Source organism: Diplotaxodon limnothrissa, linkage group LG3, assembly GCF_057381915.1.
Source record: "Diplotaxodon limnothrissa isolate DT_005_m linkage group LG3, D_limnothrissa_male_GT1.1, whole genome shotgun sequence".
Taxonomy (NCBI): Eukaryota; Metazoa; Chordata; class Actinopteri; order Cichliformes; family Cichlidae; genus Diplotaxodon; species Diplotaxodon limnothrissa.
Window position 1 is genome coordinate 68,405,261 of NC_140598.1, and position 19,190 is coordinate 68,424,450.

The 19,190-nt window shown below is 57.0% G+C and overlaps 8 non-coding genes and 7 pseudogenes across 8 annotated transcripts; all 15 read left to right on the forward strand.

Moving 5' to 3' along the window:
- The first annotated feature begins 241 nt into the window (after positions 1–241).
- LOC146637139 (5S ribosomal RNA) lies at positions 242–360 on the forward strand (annotated as a pseudogene).
- An 820-nt stretch (positions 361–1,180) lies between these two features.
- Positions 1,181–1,299, forward strand: LOC146637140 (5S ribosomal RNA; annotated as a pseudogene).
- A 1,287-nt stretch (positions 1,300–2,586) lies between these two features.
- LOC146637141 (5S ribosomal RNA) lies at positions 2,587–2,705 on the forward strand. The gene has a single exon (XR_014905764.1). It is a non-coding gene; the product is annotated as a 5S ribosomal RNA (ribosomal RNA).
- Positions 2,706–3,327: 622 nt separating this feature from the next.
- LOC146637142 (5S ribosomal RNA) lies at positions 3,328–3,446 on the forward strand (annotated as a pseudogene).
- Positions 3,447–4,266: 820 nt separating this feature from the next.
- On the forward strand, positions 4,267–4,375 carry LOC146637143 (5S ribosomal RNA; annotated as a pseudogene).
- A 937-nt stretch (positions 4,376–5,312) lies between these two features.
- LOC146637144 (5S ribosomal RNA) lies at positions 5,313–5,431 on the forward strand. The gene has a single exon (XR_014905608.1). It is a non-coding gene; the product is annotated as a 5S ribosomal RNA (ribosomal RNA).
- Positions 5,432–6,727: 1,296 nt separating this feature from the next.
- Positions 6,728–6,846, forward strand: LOC146637145 (5S ribosomal RNA). Its single transcript, XR_014905765.1, has one exon. It is a non-coding gene; the product is annotated as a 5S ribosomal RNA (ribosomal RNA).
- Positions 6,847–8,098: 1,252 nt separating this feature from the next.
- On the forward strand, positions 8,099–8,217 carry LOC146637146 (5S ribosomal RNA; annotated as a pseudogene).
- Positions 8,218–9,037: 820 nt separating this feature from the next.
- On the forward strand, positions 9,038–9,156 carry LOC146637147 (5S ribosomal RNA). The gene has a single exon (XR_014905766.1). It is a non-coding gene; the product is annotated as a 5S ribosomal RNA (ribosomal RNA).
- A 982-nt stretch (positions 9,157–10,138) lies between these two features.
- On the forward strand, positions 10,139–10,257 carry LOC146637148 (5S ribosomal RNA; annotated as a pseudogene).
- Positions 10,258–12,306: 2,049 nt separating this feature from the next.
- LOC146637149 (5S ribosomal RNA) lies at positions 12,307–12,425 on the forward strand. Its single transcript, XR_014905767.1, has one exon. It is a non-coding gene; the product is annotated as a 5S ribosomal RNA (ribosomal RNA).
- A 2,361-nt stretch (positions 12,426–14,786) lies between these two features.
- On the forward strand, positions 14,787–14,905 carry LOC146637150 (5S ribosomal RNA). Its single transcript, XR_014905768.1, has one exon. It is a non-coding gene; the product is annotated as a 5S ribosomal RNA (ribosomal RNA).
- Positions 14,906–15,926: 1,021 nt separating this feature from the next.
- On the forward strand, positions 15,927–16,045 carry LOC146637151 (5S ribosomal RNA). Its single transcript, XR_014905769.1, has one exon. It is a non-coding gene; the product is annotated as a 5S ribosomal RNA (ribosomal RNA).
- Positions 16,046–17,222: 1,177 nt separating this feature from the next.
- LOC146637152 (5S ribosomal RNA) lies at positions 17,223–17,331 on the forward strand (annotated as a pseudogene).
- A 937-nt stretch (positions 17,332–18,268) lies between these two features.
- Positions 18,269–18,387, forward strand: LOC146637153 (5S ribosomal RNA). The gene has a single exon (XR_014905770.1). It is a non-coding gene; the product is annotated as a 5S ribosomal RNA (ribosomal RNA).
- The last annotated feature ends 803 nt before the right edge of the window (positions 18,388–19,190 follow it).

The window sequence follows — 19,190 nt, forward strand, 5'->3', positions numbered from 1 at the left end:
ACCAAACCTGGCCCTCTGCTGCTAGCTGTGGCCATGTACAACACACCAGGCCCTGTGCTGGTTCCTGAGGCCATCTTCAACAATCCAGGGCCTGTGCTGTTGGATAAATGCCAAACTAAGCCTTTGGGTTAGGGTATTATGCAAACATGCAGGTATGGTTATAGGATTGTCTTCGTAACTTCAGGTACTTGCCACCTAATCACTTGAATCCATAAATTGAGACATTGTGCTGGGGCCAGCAGCTTACGGCCATACCACCCTGAGCACGCCCGACCTCGTCTGATCTCGGAAGCTAAGCAGGGCTGGGCTTGGTTAGTACTCGGATGGGAGACTGCCTTGGAATACCTGGTGCTGTAAGCCTTTCATTTTCATGTCATTGAACCGCTTTTGATCCAGAGAAGGGGTGTATTAAAAGACCAAAAGCAGCTGCCCATTAATGAGGGCACATTAACGACATTGCTTTTGGCTCTTTTCCAATGTCTTGTGCTGCTAGCTGATGCCACCTACACCACACCAGGGCCTGAGTGACCGGCTGGGGCCACTTACACCACATCAGGGCCTGTGGCTCTGGCTGAGGCCACTTACACCACACCAGGGCCTGTGGCTGCTGGCTGAGGCCACCTACACCACACCAGGGCCTTAGTTGCTATTGAGGCCAATTACACCACACCAGGGTCTGTGGCTCTTGCTCAGGCCACTTACACCACACCAGGGCCTGTGGCACTGGCTGAGGCCACTTACACCACACCAGGGCCTGTGGCTGCTGGCTGAGGCCACTTACACCACACAAGGGCCTGTGGCTGCTGGCTGAGGCCACCTACACCACACCAGGGCCTGTGGCTGCTGGCTGAGGCCACTTACAACACACCAGGGCCTGTGGCTCTTGCTCAGGCCACTCATATCACACCAGGCCCTGTGCTTCTGGCCGAGGCCATCTTCACCAAACCAGGCCCTGTGCTGCTTGCTGTGGCCATGTACAACACACCAGGCCCTGTGCTGGTTCCTGAGGCCATCTTCAACAATCCAGGGCCTGTGCTGTTGGATAAATGCCAAACTGAGCCTTTGGGTTAGGGTATTATGCAAACATGCAGGTATGGTTATAGGATTGTCTTCGTAACTTCAGGTACTTTCCACCTCATCACTTGAATCCATAAATTGAGACATTGTGCTGGGGCCAGCAGCTTACGGCCATACCACCCTGAGCACGCCCGACCTCGTCTGATCTCGGAAGCTAAGCAGGGCTGGGCTTGGTTAGTACTTGGATGGGAGACTGCCTGGGAATACCTGGTTCTGTAAGCCTTTCATTTTCATGTCATTGAACCGCTTTTGATCCAGAGAAGGGGTGTATTAAAAGACCAAAAGCAGCTGCCCATTAATGAGGGCACATTAACGACATTGCTTTTGGCTCTTTTCCAATGTCTTGTGCTGCTAGCTGATGCCACCTACACCACACCAGGGCCTGAGTGACCGGCTGGGGCCACTTACACCACATCAGGGCCTGTGGCTCTGGCTGAGGCCACTTACACCACACCAGGGCCTGTGGCTGCTGGCTGAGGCCACCTACACCACACCAGGGCCTTAGTTGCTATTGAGGCCAATTACACCACACCAGGGCCTGTGGCTCTTGCTCAGGCCACTTACACCACACCAGGGCCTGTGGCACTGGCTGAGGCCACTTACACCACACCAGGGCCTGTGGCTGCTGGCTGAGGCCACTTACACCACACAAGGGCCTGTGGCTGCTGGCTGAGGCCAGTTACACCACACCAGGGCCTTAGTTGCTATTGAGGCCACTTACACCACACCAGGGCCTGTGGCTCTTGCTCAGGCCACTCACATCACACCAGGCCCTGCGCTTCTGGCCGAGGCCATCTTCACCAAACCTGGCCCTCTGCTGCTAGCTGTGGCCATGTACAACACACCAGGCCCTGTGCTGGTTCCTGAGGCCACTTACACCACACCAGTGCCTGTGGCTTCTGGCTGAGGCCACTTACACCACACCAGGGCCTGTGGCTCTTGCTCAGGCCACTCACATCACACCAGGCCCTGCGCTTCTGGCCGAGGCCATCTTCACCAAACCAGGCCCTGTGGCTCTTGCTCAGGCCACTTACACCACACCAGGGCCTTATTTGCTATTGAGGCCACTTACACCACACCAGGGCCTGTGGCTCTGGCTTAGGTCACTTACACCACACCAGGGCCTGTGGCACTTGCTCAGGCCACTTACACCACACCAGGGCCTGTGGCTGCTGGCTGAGGCCACTTACACCACACCAGGGCCTGTGGCTCTTGCTCAGGCCACTCACATCACACCAGGCCCTGCGCTTCTGGCCGAGGCCATCTTCACCAAACCAGGCCCTGTGCTGCTTGCTGTGGCCATGTACAACACACCAGGCCCTGTGCTGGTTCCTGAGGCCATCTTCAACAATCCAGGGCCTGTGCTGTTGGATAAATGCCAAACTGAGCCTTTGGGTTAGGGTATTATGCAAACATGCAGGTATGGTTATAGGATTGTCTTCGTAACTTCAGGTACTTGCCACCTAATCACTTGAATCCATAAATTGAGACATTGTGCTGGGGCCAGCAGCTTACGGCCATACCACCCTGAGCACGCCCGACCTCGTCTGATCTCGGAAGCTAAGCAGGGCTGGGCTTGGTTAGTACTTGGATGGGAGACTGCCTGGGAATACCTGGTGCTGTAAGCCTTTCATTTTCATGTCATTGAACCGCTTTTGATCCAGAGAAGGGGTGTATTAAAAGACCAAAAGCAGCTCCCCATTAATGAGGGCACATTAACGACATTGCTTTTGGCTGTTTTCCAATGTCTTGTGCTGCTAGCTGATGCCACCTACACCACACCAGGGCCTGAGTGACCGGCTGGGGCCACTTACACCACATCAGGGCCTGTGGCTCTGGCTGAGGCCACTTACACCACACCAGGGCCTGTGGCTGCTGGCTGAGGCCAGTTACACCACACCAGGGCCTTAGTTGCTATTGAGGCCAATTACACCACACCAGGGTCTGTGGCTCTTGCTCAGGCCACTCACATCACACCAGGCCCTGCGCTTCTGGCCGAGGCCATCTTCACCAAACCTGGCCCTCTGCTGCTAGCTGTGGCCATGTACAACACACCAGGCCCTGTGCTGGTTCCTGAGGCCATCTTCAACAATCCAGGGCCTGTGCTGTTGGATAAATGCCAAACTAAGCCTTTGGGTTAGGGTATTATGCAAACATGCAGGTATGGTTATAGGATTGTCTTCGTAACTTCAGGTACTTGCCACCTAATCACTTGAATCCATAAATTGAGACATTGTGCTGGGGCCAGCAGCTTACGGCCATACCACCCTGAGCACGCCCGACCTCGTCTGATCTCGGAAGCTAAGCAGGGCTGGGCTTGGTTAGTACTCGGATGGGAGACTACCTTGGAATACCTGGTGCTGTAAGCCTTTCATTTTCATGTCATTGAACCGCTTTTGATCCAGAGAAGGGGTGTATTAAAAGACCAAAAGCAGCTGCCCATTAATGAGGGCACATTAACGACATTGCTTTTGGCTCTTTTCCAATGTCTTGTGCTGCTAGCTGATGCCACCTACACCACACCAGGGCCTGAGTGACCGGCTGGGGCCACTTACACCACATCAGGGCCTGTGGCTCTGGCTGAGGCCACTTACACCACACCAGGGCCTGTGGCTGCTGGCTGAGGCCACCTACACCACACCAGGGCCTTAGTTGCTATTGAGGCCAATTACACCACACCAGGGTCTGTGGCTCTTGCTCAGGCCACTTACACCACACCAGGGCCTGTGGCACTGGCTGAGGCCACTTACACCACACCAGGGCCTGTGGCTGCTGGCTGAGGCCACTTACACCACACAAGGGCCTGTGGCTGCTGGCTGAGGCCACCTACACCACACCAGGGCCTGTGGCTGCTGGCTGAGGCCACTTACAACACACCAGGGCCTGTGGCTCTTGCTCAGGCCACTCATATCACACCAGGCCCTGTGCTTCTGGCCGAGGCCATCTTCACCAAACCAGGCCCTGTGCTGCTTGCTGTGGCCATGTACAACACACCAGGCCCTGTGCTGGTTCCTGAGGCCATCTTCAACAATCCAGGGCCTGTGCTGTTGGATAAATGCCAAACTGAGCCTTTGGGTTAGGGTATTATGCAAACATGCAGGTATGGTTATAGGATTGTCTTCGTAACTTCAGGTACTTTCCACCTCATCACTTGAATCCATAAATTGAGACATTGTGCTGGGGCCAGCAGCTTACGGCCATACCACCCTGAGCACGCCCGACCTCGTCTGATCTCGGAAGCTAAGCAGGGCTGGGCTTGGTTAGTACTTGGATGGGGGAATACCTGGTGCTGTAAGCCTTTCATTTTCATGTCATTGAACCGCTTTTGATCCAGAGAAGGGGTGTATTAAAAGACCAAAAGCATCTGCCCATTAATGAGGGCACATTAACGACATTGCTTTTGGCTCTTTTCCAATGTCTTGTGCTGCTAGCTGATGCAACCTACACCACACAAGGGCCTGAGTGACCGGCTGGGGCCACTTACACCACATCAGGGCCTGTGGCTCTGGCTGAGGCCACTTACACCACACCAGGGCCTGTGGCTGCTGGCTGAGGCCACCTACACCACACCAGGGCATTAGTTGCTATTGAGGCCAATTACACCACACCAGGGTCTGTGGCTCTTGCTCAGGCCACTTACACCACACCAGGGCCTGTGGCACTGGCTGAGGCCACTTACACCACACCAGGGCCTGTGGCTGCTGGCTGAGGCCACTTACACCACACAAGGGCCTGTGGCTGCTGGCTGAGGCCACCTACACCACACCAGGGCCTGTGGCTGCTGGCTGAGACCACTTACACCACACCAGGGCCTGTGGCTCTTGCTCAGGCCACTTACACCACACCAGGGCCTGTGGCTCTTGCTCAGGCCACTTACACCACACCAGGGCCTGTGGCTCTTGCTCAGGCCACTTACACCACACCAGGGCCTGTGGCTCTTGCTCAGGCCACTCATATCACGCCAGGCCCTGTGCTTCTGGCCGAGGCCATCTTCACCAAACCAGGCCCTGTGCTGCTTGCTGCGGCCATGTACAACACACCAGGCCCTGTGCTGGTTCCAGAGGCCATCTTCAACAATCCAGGGCCTGTGCTGTTGGATAAATGCCAAACTGAGCCTTTGGGTTAGGGTATTATGCAAACATGCAGGTATGGTTATAGGATTGTCTTCGTAACTTCAGGTACTTGCCACCTAATCACTTGAATCCATAAATTGAGACATTGTGCTGGGGCCAGCATCTTACGGCCATACCACCCTGAGCACGCCCGACCTCGTCTGATCTCGGAAGCTAAGCAGGGCTGGGCTTGGTTAGTACTTGGATGGGAGACTGCCTGGGAATACCTGGTGCTGTAAGCCTTTCATTTTCATGTCATTGAACCGCTTTTGATCCAGAGAAGGGGTGTATTAAAAGACCAAAAGCAGCTCCCCATTAATGAGGGCACATTAAAGACATTGCTTTTGGCTGTTTTCCAATGTCTTGTGCTGCTAGCTGATGCCACCTACACCACACCAGGGCCTGAGTGACCGGCTGGGGCCACTTACACCACATCAGGGCCTGTGGCTGCTGGCTGAGGCCACCTACACCACACCAGGGCCTTAGTTGCTATTGAGGCCAATTACACCACACCAGGGCCTGTGGCACTTGCTCAGGCCACTTACACCACACCAGGGCCTGTGGCTTCTGGCTGAGGCCACCTACACCACACCAGGGCCTGTGGCTGCTGGCTGAGGCCACTTACAACACACCAGGGCCTGTGGCTCTTGCTCAGGCCACTTACACCACACCAGGGCCTGTGGCTCTTGCTCAGGCCACTTACACCACATCAGGGCCTGTGGCTCTGGCTGAGGCCACTTACACCACACCAGGGCCTGTGGCTGCTGGCTGAGGCCACTTACACCACACCAGGGCCTGTGGCTGCTGGCTGAGGCCACCTACCCCACACCAGGGCATTAGTTGCTATTGAGGCCAATTACACCACACCAGGGTCTGTGGCTCTTGCTCAGGCCACTTACACCACACCAGGGCCTGTGGCACTGGCTGAGGCCACTTACACCACACCAGGGCCTGTGGCTGCTGGCTGAGGCCACTTACACCACACCAGGGCCTGTGGCTGCTGGCTGAGGCCACGTACACCACACCAGGGCCTGTGGCTGCTGGCTGAGGCCACCTACACCACACCAGGGCCTGTGGCTGCTGACTGAGGCGACTTACACCACACCAGGGCCCTTTTGCTGCTGGCTGAGGCCACTTACACCACACCAGTGCCTGTGGCTTCTGGCTGAGGCGACTTACACCACACCAGGGCCTGTGGCTGCTGGCTGAGGCCACTTACACCACACCAGGGCCTGTGGCTCTTGCTCAGGCCACTCACATCACACCAGGCCCTGCGCTTCTGGCCGAGGCCATCTTCACCAAACCAGGCCCTGTGCTGCTTGCTGTGGCCATGTACAACACACCAGGCCCTGTGCTGGTTCCTGAGGCCATCTTCAACAATCCAGGGCCTGTGCTGTTGGATAAATGCCAAACTGAGCCTTTGGGTTAGGGTATTATGCAAACATGCAGGTATGGTTATAGGATTGTCTTCGTAACTTCAGGTACTTGCCACCTAATCACTTGAATCCATAAATTGAGACATTGTGCTGGGGCCAGCAGCTTACGGCCATACCACCCTGAGCACGCCCGACCTCGTCTGATCTCGGAAGCTAAGCAGGGCTGGGCTTGGTTAGTACTTGGATGGGAGACTGCCTGGGAATACCTGGTGCTGTAAGCCTTTCCTTTTCATGTCATTGAACCGCTTTTGATCCAGAGAAGGGGTGTATTAAAAGACCAAAAGCATCTGCCCATTAATGAGGGCACATTAACAACACTGCTTTTGGCTCTTTTCCAATGTCTTGTGCTGCTAGCTGATGCCACCTACACCACACCAGGGCCTGAGTGACCGGCTGGGGCCACTTACACCACATCAGGGCCTGTGGCTCTGGCTGAGGCCACTTACACCACACCAGGGCCTGTGGCTGCTGGCTGAGGCCAGTTACACCACACCAGAGCCTGTGGCTGCTGGCTGAAGCCACTTACACCACACCAGGGCCTGTGGCTTCTGGCTGAGGCGACTTACACCACACCAGGGCCTGTGGCTGCTGGCTGAGGCCACTTACACCACACCAGGGCCTGTGGCTCTTGCTCAGGCCACTCACATCACACCAGGCCCTGCGCTTCTGGCTGAGGCCATCTTCACCAAACCAGGCCCTGTGGCTCTTGCTCAGGCCACTTACACCACACCAGGGCCTTATTTGCTATTGAGGCCACTTACACCACACCAGGGCCTGTGGCTCTGGCTTAGGCCACTTACACCACACCAGGGCCTGTGGCACTTGCTCAGGCCACTTACACCACACCAGGGCCTGTGGCTCTTGCTCAGGCCACTTACACCACACCAGGGCCTGTGGCACTGGCTGAGGCCACTTAGACCACACCAGGGCCTGTGGCTGCTGGCTGAGGCCACTTACAACACACCAGGGCCTGTGGCTGCTGGCTGAGGCCACTTACACCAAACCAGGGCCTGTGGCTCTTGCTCAGGCCACTTACACCACACCAGGGCCTGTGGCTGCTGGCTGAGGCCACCTACACCACACCAGGGCCTGTGGCTGCTGGCTGAGGCCAGTTACACCACACCAGGGCCTTAGTTGCTATTGAGGCCAATTACACCACACCAGGGTCTGTGGCTCTTGCTCAGGCCACTCACATCACACCAGGCCCTGCGCTTCTGGCCGAGGCCATCTTCACCAAACCTGGCCCTCTGCTGCTAGCTGTGGCCATGTACAACACACCAGGCCCTGTGCTGGTTCCTGAGGCCATCTTCAACAATCCAGGGACTGTGCTGTTGGATAAATGCCAAACTAAGCCTTTGGGTTAGGGTATTATGCAAACATGCAGGTATGGTTATAGGATTGTCTTCGTAACTTCAGGTACTTGCCACCTAATCACTTGAATCCATAAATTGAGACATTGTGCTGGGGCCAGCAGCTTACGGCCATACCACCCTGAGCACGCCTGACCTCGTCTGATCTCGGAAGCTAAGCAGGGCTGGGCTTGGTTAGTACTCGGATGGGAGACTGCCTTGGAATACCTGGTGCTGTAAGCCTTTCATTTTCATGTCATTGAACCGCTTTTGATCCAGAGAAGGGGTGTATTAAAAGACCAAAAGCAGCTGCCCATTAATGAGGGCACATTAACGACATTGCTTTTGGCTCTTTTCCAATGTCTTGTGCTGCTAGCTGATGCCACCTACACCACACCAGGGCCTGAGTGACCGGCTGGGGCCACTTACACCACATCAGGGCCTGTGGCTCTGGCTGAGGCCACTTACACCACACCAGGGCCTGTGGCTGCTGGCTGAGGCCACCTACACCACACCAGGGCCTTAGTTGCTATTGAGGCCAATTACACCACACCAGGGTCTGTGGCTCTTGCTCAGGCCACTTACACCACACCAGGGCCTGTGGCACTGGCTGAGGCCACTTACACCACACCAGGGCCTGTGGCTGCTGGCTGAGGCCACTTACACCACACAAGGGCCTGTGGCTGCTGGCTGAGGCCACCTACACCACACCAGGGCCTGTGGCTGCTGGCTGAGGCCACTTACAACACACCAGGGCCTGTGGCTCTTGCTCAGGCCACTCATATCACACCAGGCCCTGTGCTTCTGGCCGAGGCCATCTTCACCAAACCAGGCCCTGTGCTGCTTGCTGTGGCCATGTACAACACACCAGGCCCTGTGCTGGTTCCTGAGGCCATCTTCAACAATCCAGGGCCTGTGCTGTTGGATAAATGCCAAACTGAGCCTTTGGGTTAGGGTATTATGCAAACATGCAGGTATGGTTATAGGATTGTCTTCGTAACTTCAGGTACTTTCCACCTCATCACTTGAATCCATAAATTGAGACATTGTGCTGGGGCCAGCAGCTTACGGCCATACCACCCTGAGCACGCCCGACCTCGTCTGATCTCGGAAGCTAAGCAGGGCTGGGCTTGGTTAGTACTTGGATGGGAGACTGCCTGGGAATACCTGGTGCTGTAAGCCTTTCATTTTCATGTCATTGAACCGCTTTTGATCCAGAGAAGGGGTGTATTAAAAGACCAAAAGCATCTGCCCATTAATGAGGGCACATTAACGACATTGCTTTTGGCTCTTTTCCAATGTCTTGTGCTGCTAGCTGATGCAACCTACACCACACAAGGGCCTGAGTGACCGGCTGGGGCCACTTACACCACATCAGGGCCTGTGGCTCTGGCTGAGGCCACTTACACCACACCAGGGCCTGTGGCTGCTGGCTGAGGCCACTTACACCACACCAGGGCCTGTGGCTGCTGGCTGAGGCCACCTACACCACACCAGGGCATTAGTTGCTATTGAGGCCAATTACACCACACCAGGGTCTGTGGCTCTTGCTCAGGCCACTTACACCACACCAGGGCTTGTGGCACTGGCTGAGGCCACTTACACCACACCAGGGCCTGTGGCTGCTGGCTGAGGCCACTTACACCACACCAGGGCCTGTGGCTGCTGGCTGAGGCCACTTACACCACACCAGGGCCTGTGGCTGCTGGCTGAGGCCACCTACACCACACCAGGGCCTGTGGCTGTTGACTGAGGCGACTTACACCACACCAGGGCCCTTTTGCTGCTGGCTGAGGCCACTTACACCACACCAGTGCCTGTGGCTTCTGGCTGAGGCGACTTACACCACACCAGGGCCTGTGGCTGCTGGCTGAGGCCACTTACACCACACCAGGGCCTGTGGCTCTTGCTCAGGCCACTCACATCACACCAGGCCCTGCGCTTCTGGCCGAGGCCATCTTCACCAAACCAGGCCCTGTGCTGCTTGCTGTGGCCATCTTCAACAATCCAGGGCCTGTGCTGTTGGATAAATGCCAAACTGAGCCTTTGGGTTAGGGTATTATGCAAACATGCAGGTATGGTTATAGGATTGTCTTCGTAACTTCAGGTACTTGCCACCTAATCACTTGAATCCATAAATTGAGACATTGTGCTGGGGCCAGCATCTTACGGCCATACCACCCTGAGCACGCCCGACCTCGTCTGATCTCGTAAGCTAAGCAGGGCTGGGCTTGGTTAGTACTTGGATGGGAGACTGCCTGGGAATACCTGGTGCTGTAAAACTTTCCTTTTCATGTCATTGAACCGCTTTTGATCCAGAGAAGGGGTGTATTAAAAGACCAAAAGCATCTGCCCATTAATGAGGGCACATTAACAACACTGCTTTTGGCTCTTTTCCAATGTCTTGTGCTGCTAGCTGATGCCACCTACACCACACCAGGGCCTGAGTGACCGGCTGGGGCCACTTACACCACATCAGGGCCTGTGGCTCTGGCTGAGGCCACTTACACCACACCAGGGCCTGTGGCTGCTGGCTGAGGCCAGTTACACCACACCAGAGCCTGTGGCTGCTGGCTGAAGCCACTTACACCACACCAGGGCCTTAGTTGCTATTGAGGCCACTTACACCACACCAGGGCCTGTGGCTGCTGGCTGAGGCCACCTACACCACACCAGGGCCTGTGGCTGCTGGCTGAGGCGACTTACACCACACCAGGGCCCTTTTGCTGCTGGCTGAGGCCACTTACACCACACCAGTGCCTGTGGCTTCTGGCTGAGGCGACTTACACCACACCAGGGCCTGTGGCTGCTGGCTGAGGCCACTTACACCACACCAGGGCCTGTGGCTCTTGCTCAGGCCACTCACATCACACCAGGCCCTGCGCTTCTGGCTGAGGCCATCTTCACCAAACCAGGCCCTGTGGCTCTTGCTCAGGCCACTTACACCACACCAGGGCCTGTGGCTGCTGGCTGAGGCCACCTACACCACACCAGGGCATTAGTTGCTATTGAGGCCAATTACACCACACCAGGGTCTGTGGCTCTTGCTCAGGCCACTTACACCACACCAGGGCCTGTGGCACTGGCTGAGGCCACTTACACCACACCAGGGCCTGTGGCTGCTGGCTGAGGCCACTTACACCACACCAGGGCCTGTGGCTGCTGGCTGAGGCCACTTACACCACACCAGGGCCTGTGGCTGCTGGCTGAGGCCACCTACACCACACCAGGGCCTGTGGCTGCTGACTGAGGCGACTTACACCACACCAGGGCCCTTTTGCTGCTGGCTGAGGCCACCTACACCCCACCAGGGCCTGTGGCTGCTGGCTGAGGCCACTTACACCACACCAGGGCCTGTGGCTCTTGCTCAGGCCACTCATATCACACCAGGCCCTGTGCTTCTGGCTGAGGCCACTTACACCACACCAGGGCCTGTGGCTGCTGGCTGAGGCCAGTTACACCACACCAGAGCTTGTGGCTGCTGGCTGAAGCCACTTACACCACACCAGGGCCTTAGTTGCTATTGAGGCCAATTACACCACACCAGGGTCTGTGGCTCTTGCTCAGGCCACTTACACCACACCAGGGCCTGTGGCACTGGCTGAGGCGACTTACACCACACCAGGGCCTGTGGCTGCTGGCTGAGGCCACTTACACCACACCAGGGCCTGTGGCTGCTGGCTGAGGCCACCTACACCCCACCAGGGCCTGTGGCTGCTGGCTGAGGCGACTTACACCACACCAGGGCCCTTTTGCTGCTGGCTGAGGCCACTTACACCACACCAGTGCCTGTGGCTTCTGGCTGAGGCGACTTACACCACACCAGGCCCTGCGCTTCTGGCCGAGGCCATCTTCACCAAACCTGGCCCTCTGCTGCTAGCTGTGGCCATGTACAACACACCAGGCCCTGTGCTGGTTCCTGAGGCCACTTACATCACACCAGTGCCTGTGGCTTCTGGCTGAGGCGACTTACACCACACCAGGGCCTGTGGCTGCTGGCTGAGGCCACTTACACCACACCAGGGCCTGTGGCTCTTGCTCAGGCCACTCACATCACACCAGGCCCTGCGCTTCTGGCCGAGGCCATCTTCACCAAACCAGGCCCTGTGCTGCTTGCTGTGGCCATGTACAACACACCAGGCCCTGTGCTGGTTCCTGAGGCCATCTTCAACAATCCAGGGCCTGTGCTGTTGGATAAATGCCAAACTGAGCCTTTGGGTTAGGGTATTATGCAAACATGCAGGTATGGTTATAGGATTGTCTTCGTAACTTCAGGTACTTGCCACCTAATCACTTGAATCCATAAATTGAGACATTGTGCTGGGGCCAGCAGCTTACGGCCATACCACCCTGAGCACGCCCGACCTCGTCTGATCTCGGAAGCTAAGCAGGGCTGGGCTTGGTTAGTACTTGGATGGGAGACTGCCTGGGAATACCTGGTGCTGTAAGCCTTTCCTTTTCATGTCATTGAACCGCTTTTGATCCAGAGAAGGGGTGTATTAAAAGACCAAAAGCATCTGCCCATTAATGAGGGCACATTAACAACACTGCTTTTGGCTCTTTTCCAATGTCTTGTGCTGCTAGCTGATGCCACCTACACCACACCAGGGCCTGAGTGACCGGCTGGGGCCACTTACACCACACCAGTGCCTGTGGCTGCTGGCTGAGGCCACTTACACCACACCAGTGCCTGTGGCTTCTGGCTGAGGCCACTTACACCACACCAGGGCCTGTGGCTGCTGGCTGAGGCCACTTACACCACACCAGGGCCTGTGGCTCTTGCTCAGGCCACTCACATCACACCAGGCCCTGCGCTTCTGGCTGAGGCCATCTTCACCAAACCAGGCCCTGTGGCTCTTGCTCAGGCCACTTACACCACACCAGGGCCATATTTGCTATTGAGGCCACTTACACCACACCAGGGCCTGTGGCTCTGGCTTAGGCCACTTACACCACACCAGGGCCTGTGGCACTTGCTCAGGCCACTTACACCACACCAGGGCCTGTGGCTCTTGCTCAGGCCACTTACACCACACCAGGGCCTGTGGCACTGGCTGAGGCGACTTACACCACACCAGGGCCTGTGGCTGCTGGCTGAGGCCACTTACACCACACCAGGGCCTGTGGCTGCTGGCTGAGGCCACCTACACCCCACCAGGGCCTGTGGCTGCTGGCTGAGGCGACTTACACCACACCAGGGCCCTTTTGCTGCTGGCTGAGGCCACTTACACCACACCAGTGCCTGTGGCTTCTGGCTGAGGCGACTTACACCACACCAGGGCCTGTGGCTGCTGGCTGAGGCGACTTACACCACACCAGTGCCTGTGGCTCTTGCTCAGGCCACTCACATCACACCAGGCCCTGCGCTTCTGGCCGAGGCCATCTTCACCAAACCAGGCCCTGTGCTGCTAGCTGATGCCACCTACACCACACCAGGGCCTGAGTGACCGGCTGGGGCCACTTACACCACATCAGGGCCTGTGGCTCTGGCTGAGGCCACTTACACCACACCAGGGCCTGTGGCTGCTGGCTGAGGCCAGTTACACCACACCAGAGCCTGTGGCTGCTGGCTGAAGCCACTTACACCACACCAGGGCCTTAGTTGCTATTGAGGCCACTTACACCACACCAGGGCCTGTGGCTGCTGGCTGAGGCCACCTACACCACACCAGGGCCTGTGGCTGCTGGCTGAGGCGACTTACACCACACCAGGGCCCTTTTGCTGCTGGCTGAGGCCACTTACACCACACCAGTGCCTGTGGCTTCTGGCTGAGGCGACTTGCACCACACCAGGGCCTGTGGCTGCTGGCTGAGGCCACTTACACCACACCAGGGCCTGTGGCTCTTGCTCAGGCCACTCACATCACACCAGGCCCTGCGCTTCTGGCTGAGGCCATCTTCACCAAACCAGGCCCTGTGGCTCTTGCTCAGGCCACTTACACCACACCAGGGCCTTATTTGCTATTGAGGCCACTTACACCACACCAGGGCCTGTGGCTCTGGCTTAGGCCACTTACACCACACCAGGGCCTGTGGCACTGGCTGAGGCCACTTAGACCACACCAGGGCCTGTGGCTGCTGGCTGAGGCCACTTAGACCACACCAGGGCCTGTGGCTGCTGGCTGAGGCCACTTACAACACACCAGGGCCTGTGGCTGCTGGCTGAGGCCACTTACACCAAACCAGGGCCTGTGGCTCTTGCTCAGGCCACTTACACCACACCAGGGCCTGTGGCTGCTGGCTGAGGCCACTTACAACACACCAGGGCCTGTGGCTGCTGGCTGAGGCCACTAACACCAAACCAGGGCCTGTGGCTCTTGCTCAGGCCACTTACACCACACCAGGGCCTGTGGCTGCTGGCTGAGGCCACCTACACCACACCAGGGCCTGTGGCTGCTGGCTGAGGCCACTTACACCACACCAGGGCCTGTGGCTCTTGCTCAGGCCACTTACACCACACCAGGGCCTGTGGCTGCTGGCTGAGGCCACTTACAACACACCAGGGCCTGTGGCTCTTGCTCAGGCCACTCATATCACACCAGGCCCTGTGCTTCTGGCCGAGGCCATCTTCACCAAACCAGGCCCTGTGCTGCTTGCTGTGGCCATGTACAATACACCAGGCCCTGTGCTGGTTCCTGAGGCCATCTTCAACAATCCAGGGCCTGTGCTGTTGGATAAATGCCAAACTGAGCCTTTGGGTTAGGGTATTATGCAAACATGCAGGTATGGTTATAGGATTGTCTTCGTAACTTCAGGTACTTGCCACCTCATCACTTGAATCCATAAATTGAGACATTGTGCTGGGGCCAGCAGCTTACGGCCATACCACCCTGAGCACGCCCGACCTCGTCTGATCTCGGAAGCTAAGCAGGGCTGGGCTTGGTTAGTACTTGGATGGGAGACTGCCTGGGAATACCTGGTGCTGTAAGCCTTTCATTTTCATGTCATTGAACCGCTTTTGATCCAGAGAAGGGGTGTATTAAAAGACCAAAAGCATCTGCCCATTAATGAGGGCTTATTAACGACATTGCTTTTGGCTCTTTTCCAATGTCTTGTGCTGCTAGCTGATGCAACCTACACCACACAAGGGCCTGAGTGACCGGCTGGGGCCACTTACACCACATCAGGGCCTGTGGCTCTGGCTGAGGCCACTTACACCACACCAGGGCCTGTGGCTGCTGGCTGAGGCCACTTACACCACACCAGGGCCTGTGGCTGCTGGCTGAGGCCACCTACACCACACCAGGGCATTAGTTGCTATTGAGGCCAATTACACCACACCAGGGTCTGTGGCTCTTGCTCAGGCCACTTACACCACACCAGGGCCTGTGGCACTGGCTGAGGCCACTTACACCACATCAGGGCCTGTGGCTGCTGGCTGAGGCCACTTAAACCACACCAGGGCCTGTGGCTGCTGGCTGAGGCCACTTACACCACACCAGGACCTGTGGCTGCTGGCTGAGGCCACCTACACCACACCAGGGCCTGTGGCTGCTGACTGAGGCGACTTACACCACACCAGGGCCCTTTTGCTGCTGGCTGAGGCCACTTACACCACACCAGTGCCTGTGGCTTCTGGTTGAGGCGACTTACACCACACCAGGGCCTGTGGCTGCTGGCTGAGGCCACTTACACCACACCAGGGTCTGTGGCTCTTGCTCAGGCCACTCACATCACACCAGGCCCTGCGCTTCTGGCCGAGGCCATCTTCACCAAACCAGGCCCTGTGCTGCTTGCTGTGGCCATGTACAACACACCAGGCCCTGTGCTGGTTCCTGAGGCCATCTTCAACAATCCAGGGCCTGTGCTGTTGGATAAATGCCAAACTGAGCCTTTGGGTTAGGGTATTATGCAAACATGCAGGTATGGTTATAGGATTGTCTTCGTAACTTCAGGTATTTGCCACCTAATCACTTGAATCCATAAATTGAGACATTGTGCTGGGGCCAGCAGCTTACGGCCATACCACCCTGAGCACGCCCGACCTCGTCTGATCTCGGAAGCTAAGCAGGGCTGGGCTTGGTTAGTACTTGGATGGGAGACTGCCTGGGAATACCTGGTGCTGTAAGCCTTTCCTTTTCATGTCATTGAACCGCTTTTGATCCAGAGAAGGGGTGTATTAAAAGACCAAAAGCATCTGCCCATTAATGAGGGCACATTAACAACACTGCTTTTGGCTCTTTTCCAATGTCTTGTGCTGCTAGCTGATGCCACCTACACCACACCAGGGCCTGAGTGACCGGCTGGGGCCACTTACACCACACCAGTGCCTGTGGCTGCTGGCTGAGGCCACTTACACCACACCAGTGCCTGTGGCTTCTGGCTGAGGCCACTTACACCACACCAGGGCCTGTGGCTGCTGGCTGAGGCCACTTACACCACACCAGGGCCTGTGGCTCTTGCTCAGGCCACTCACATCACACCAGGCCCTGCGCTTCTGGCTGAGGCCATCTTCACCAAACCAGGCCCTGTGGCTCTTGCTCAGGCCACTTACACCACACCAGGGCCATATTTGCTATTGAGGCCACTTACACCACACCAGGGCCTGTGGCTCTGGCTTAGGCCACTTACACCACACCAGGGCCTGTGGCACTTGCTCAGGCCACTTACACCACACCAGGGCCTGTGGCTCTTGCTCAGGCCACTTACACCACACCAGGGCCTGTGGCACTGGCTGAGGCGACTTACACCACACCAGGGCCTGTGGCTGCTGGCTGAGGCCACTTACACCACACCAGGGCCTGTGGCTGCTGGCTGAGGCCACCTACACCCCACCAGGGCCTGTGGCTGCTGGCTGAGGCGACTTACACCACACCAGGGCCCTTTTGCTGCTGGCTGAGGCCACTTACACCACACCAGTGCCTGTGGCTTCTGGCTGAGGCGACTTACACCACACCAGGGCCTGTGGCTGCTGGCTGAGGCGACTTACACCACACCAGTGCCTGTGGCTCTTGCTCAGGCCACTCACATCACACCAGGCCCTGCGCTTCTGGCCGAGGCCATCTTCACCAAACCAGGCCCTGTGCTGCTTGCTGTGGCCATGTACAACACACCAGGCCCTGTGCTGGTTCCTGAGGCCATCTTCAACAATCCAGGGCCTGTGCTGTTGGATAAATGCCAAACTGAGCCTTTGGGTTAGGGTATTATGCAAACATGCAGGTATGGTTATAGGATTGTCTTCGTAACTTCAGGTACTTGCCACCTCATCACTTGAATCCATAAATTGAGACATTGTGCTGGGGCCAGCAACTTACGGCCATACCACCCTGAGCACGCCCGACCTCGTCTGATCTCGGAAGCTAAGCAGGGCTGGGCTTGGTTAGTACTTGGATGGGGGAATACCTGGTGCTGTAAGCCTTTCATTTTCATGTCATTGAACCGCTTTTGATCCAGAGAAGGGGTGTATTAAAAGACCAAAAGCATCTGCCCATTAATGAGGGCACATTAACGACATTGCTTTTGGCTCTTTTCCAATGTCTTGTGCTGCTAGCTGATGCAACCTACACCACACAAGGGCCTGAGTGACCGGCTGGGGCCACTTACACCACATCAGGGCCTGTGGCTCTGGCTGAGGCCACTTACACCACACCAGGGCCTGTGGCTGCTGGCTGAGGCCACCTACACCACACCAGGGCATTAGTTGCTATTGAGGCCAATTACACCACACCAGGGTCTGTGGCTCTTGCTCAGGCCACTTACACCACACCAGGGCCTGTGGCACTGGCTGAGGCCACTTACACCACACCAGGGCCTGTGGCTGCTGGCTGAGGCCACTTACACCACACAAGGGCCTGTGGCTGCTGGCTGAGGCCACCTACACCACACCAGGGCCTGTGGCTGCTGGCTGAGACCACTTACACCACACCAGGGCCTGTGGCTCTTGCTCAGGCCACTTACACCACACCAGGGCCTGTGGCTCTTGCTCAGGCCACTTACACCACACCAGGGCCTGTGGCTCTTGCTCAGGCCACTTACACCACACCAGGGCCTGTGGCTCTTGCTCAGGCCACTCATATCACGCCAGGCCCTGTGCTTCTGGCCGAGGCCATCTTCACCAAACCAGGCCCTGTGCTGCTTGCTGTGGCCATGTACAACACACCAGGCCCTGTGCTGGTTCCAGAGGCCATCTTCAACAATCCAGGGCCTGTGCTGTTGGATAAATGCCAAACTGAGCCTTTGGGTTAGGGTATTATGCAAACATGCAGGTATGGTTATAGGATTGTCTTCGTAACTTCAGGTACTTGCCACCTAATCACTTGAATCCATAAATTGAGACATTGTGCTGGGGCCAGCAGCTTACGGCCATACCACCCTGAGCACGCCCGACCTCGTCTGATCTCGGAAGCTAAGCAGGGCTGGGCTTGGTTAGTACTTGGATGGGAGACTGCCTGGGAATACCTGGTGCTGTAAGCCTTTCATTTTCATGTCATTGAACCGCTTTTGATCCAGAGAAGGGGTGTATTAAAAGACCAAAAGCATCTGCCCATTAATGAGGGCACATTAACGACATTGCTTTTGGCTCTTTTCCAATGTCTTGTGCTGCTAGCTGATGCAACCTACACCACACAAGGGCCTGAGTGACCGGCTGGGGCCACTTACACCACATCAGGGCCTGTGGCTCTGGCTGAGGCCACTTACACCACACCAGGGCCTGTGGCTGCTGGCTGAGGCCACTTACACCACACCAGGGCCTGTGGCTGCTGGCTGAGGCCACCTACACCACACCAGGGCATTAGTTGCTATTGAGGCCAATTACACCACACCAGGGTCTGTGGCTCTTGCTCAGGCCACTTACACCACACCAGGGCCTGTGGCACTGGCTGAGGCCACTTACACCACACCAGGGCCTGTGGCTGCTGGCTGAGGCCACTTACACCACACCAGGGCCTGTGGCTGCTGGCTGAGGCCACTTACACCACACCAGGGCCTGTGGCTGCTGGCTGAGGCCACCTACACCACACCAGGGCCTGTGGCTGTTGACTGAGGCGACTTACACCACACCAGGGCCCTTTTGCTGCTGGCTGAGGCCACTTACACCACACCAGTGCCTGTGGCTTCTGGCTGAGGCGACTTACACCACACCAGGGCCTGTGGCTGCTGGCTGAGGCCACTTACACCACACCAGGGCCTGTGGCTCTTGCTCAGGCCACTCACATCACACCAGGCCCTGCGCTTCTGGCCGAGGCCATCTTCACCAAACCAGGCCCTGTGCTGCT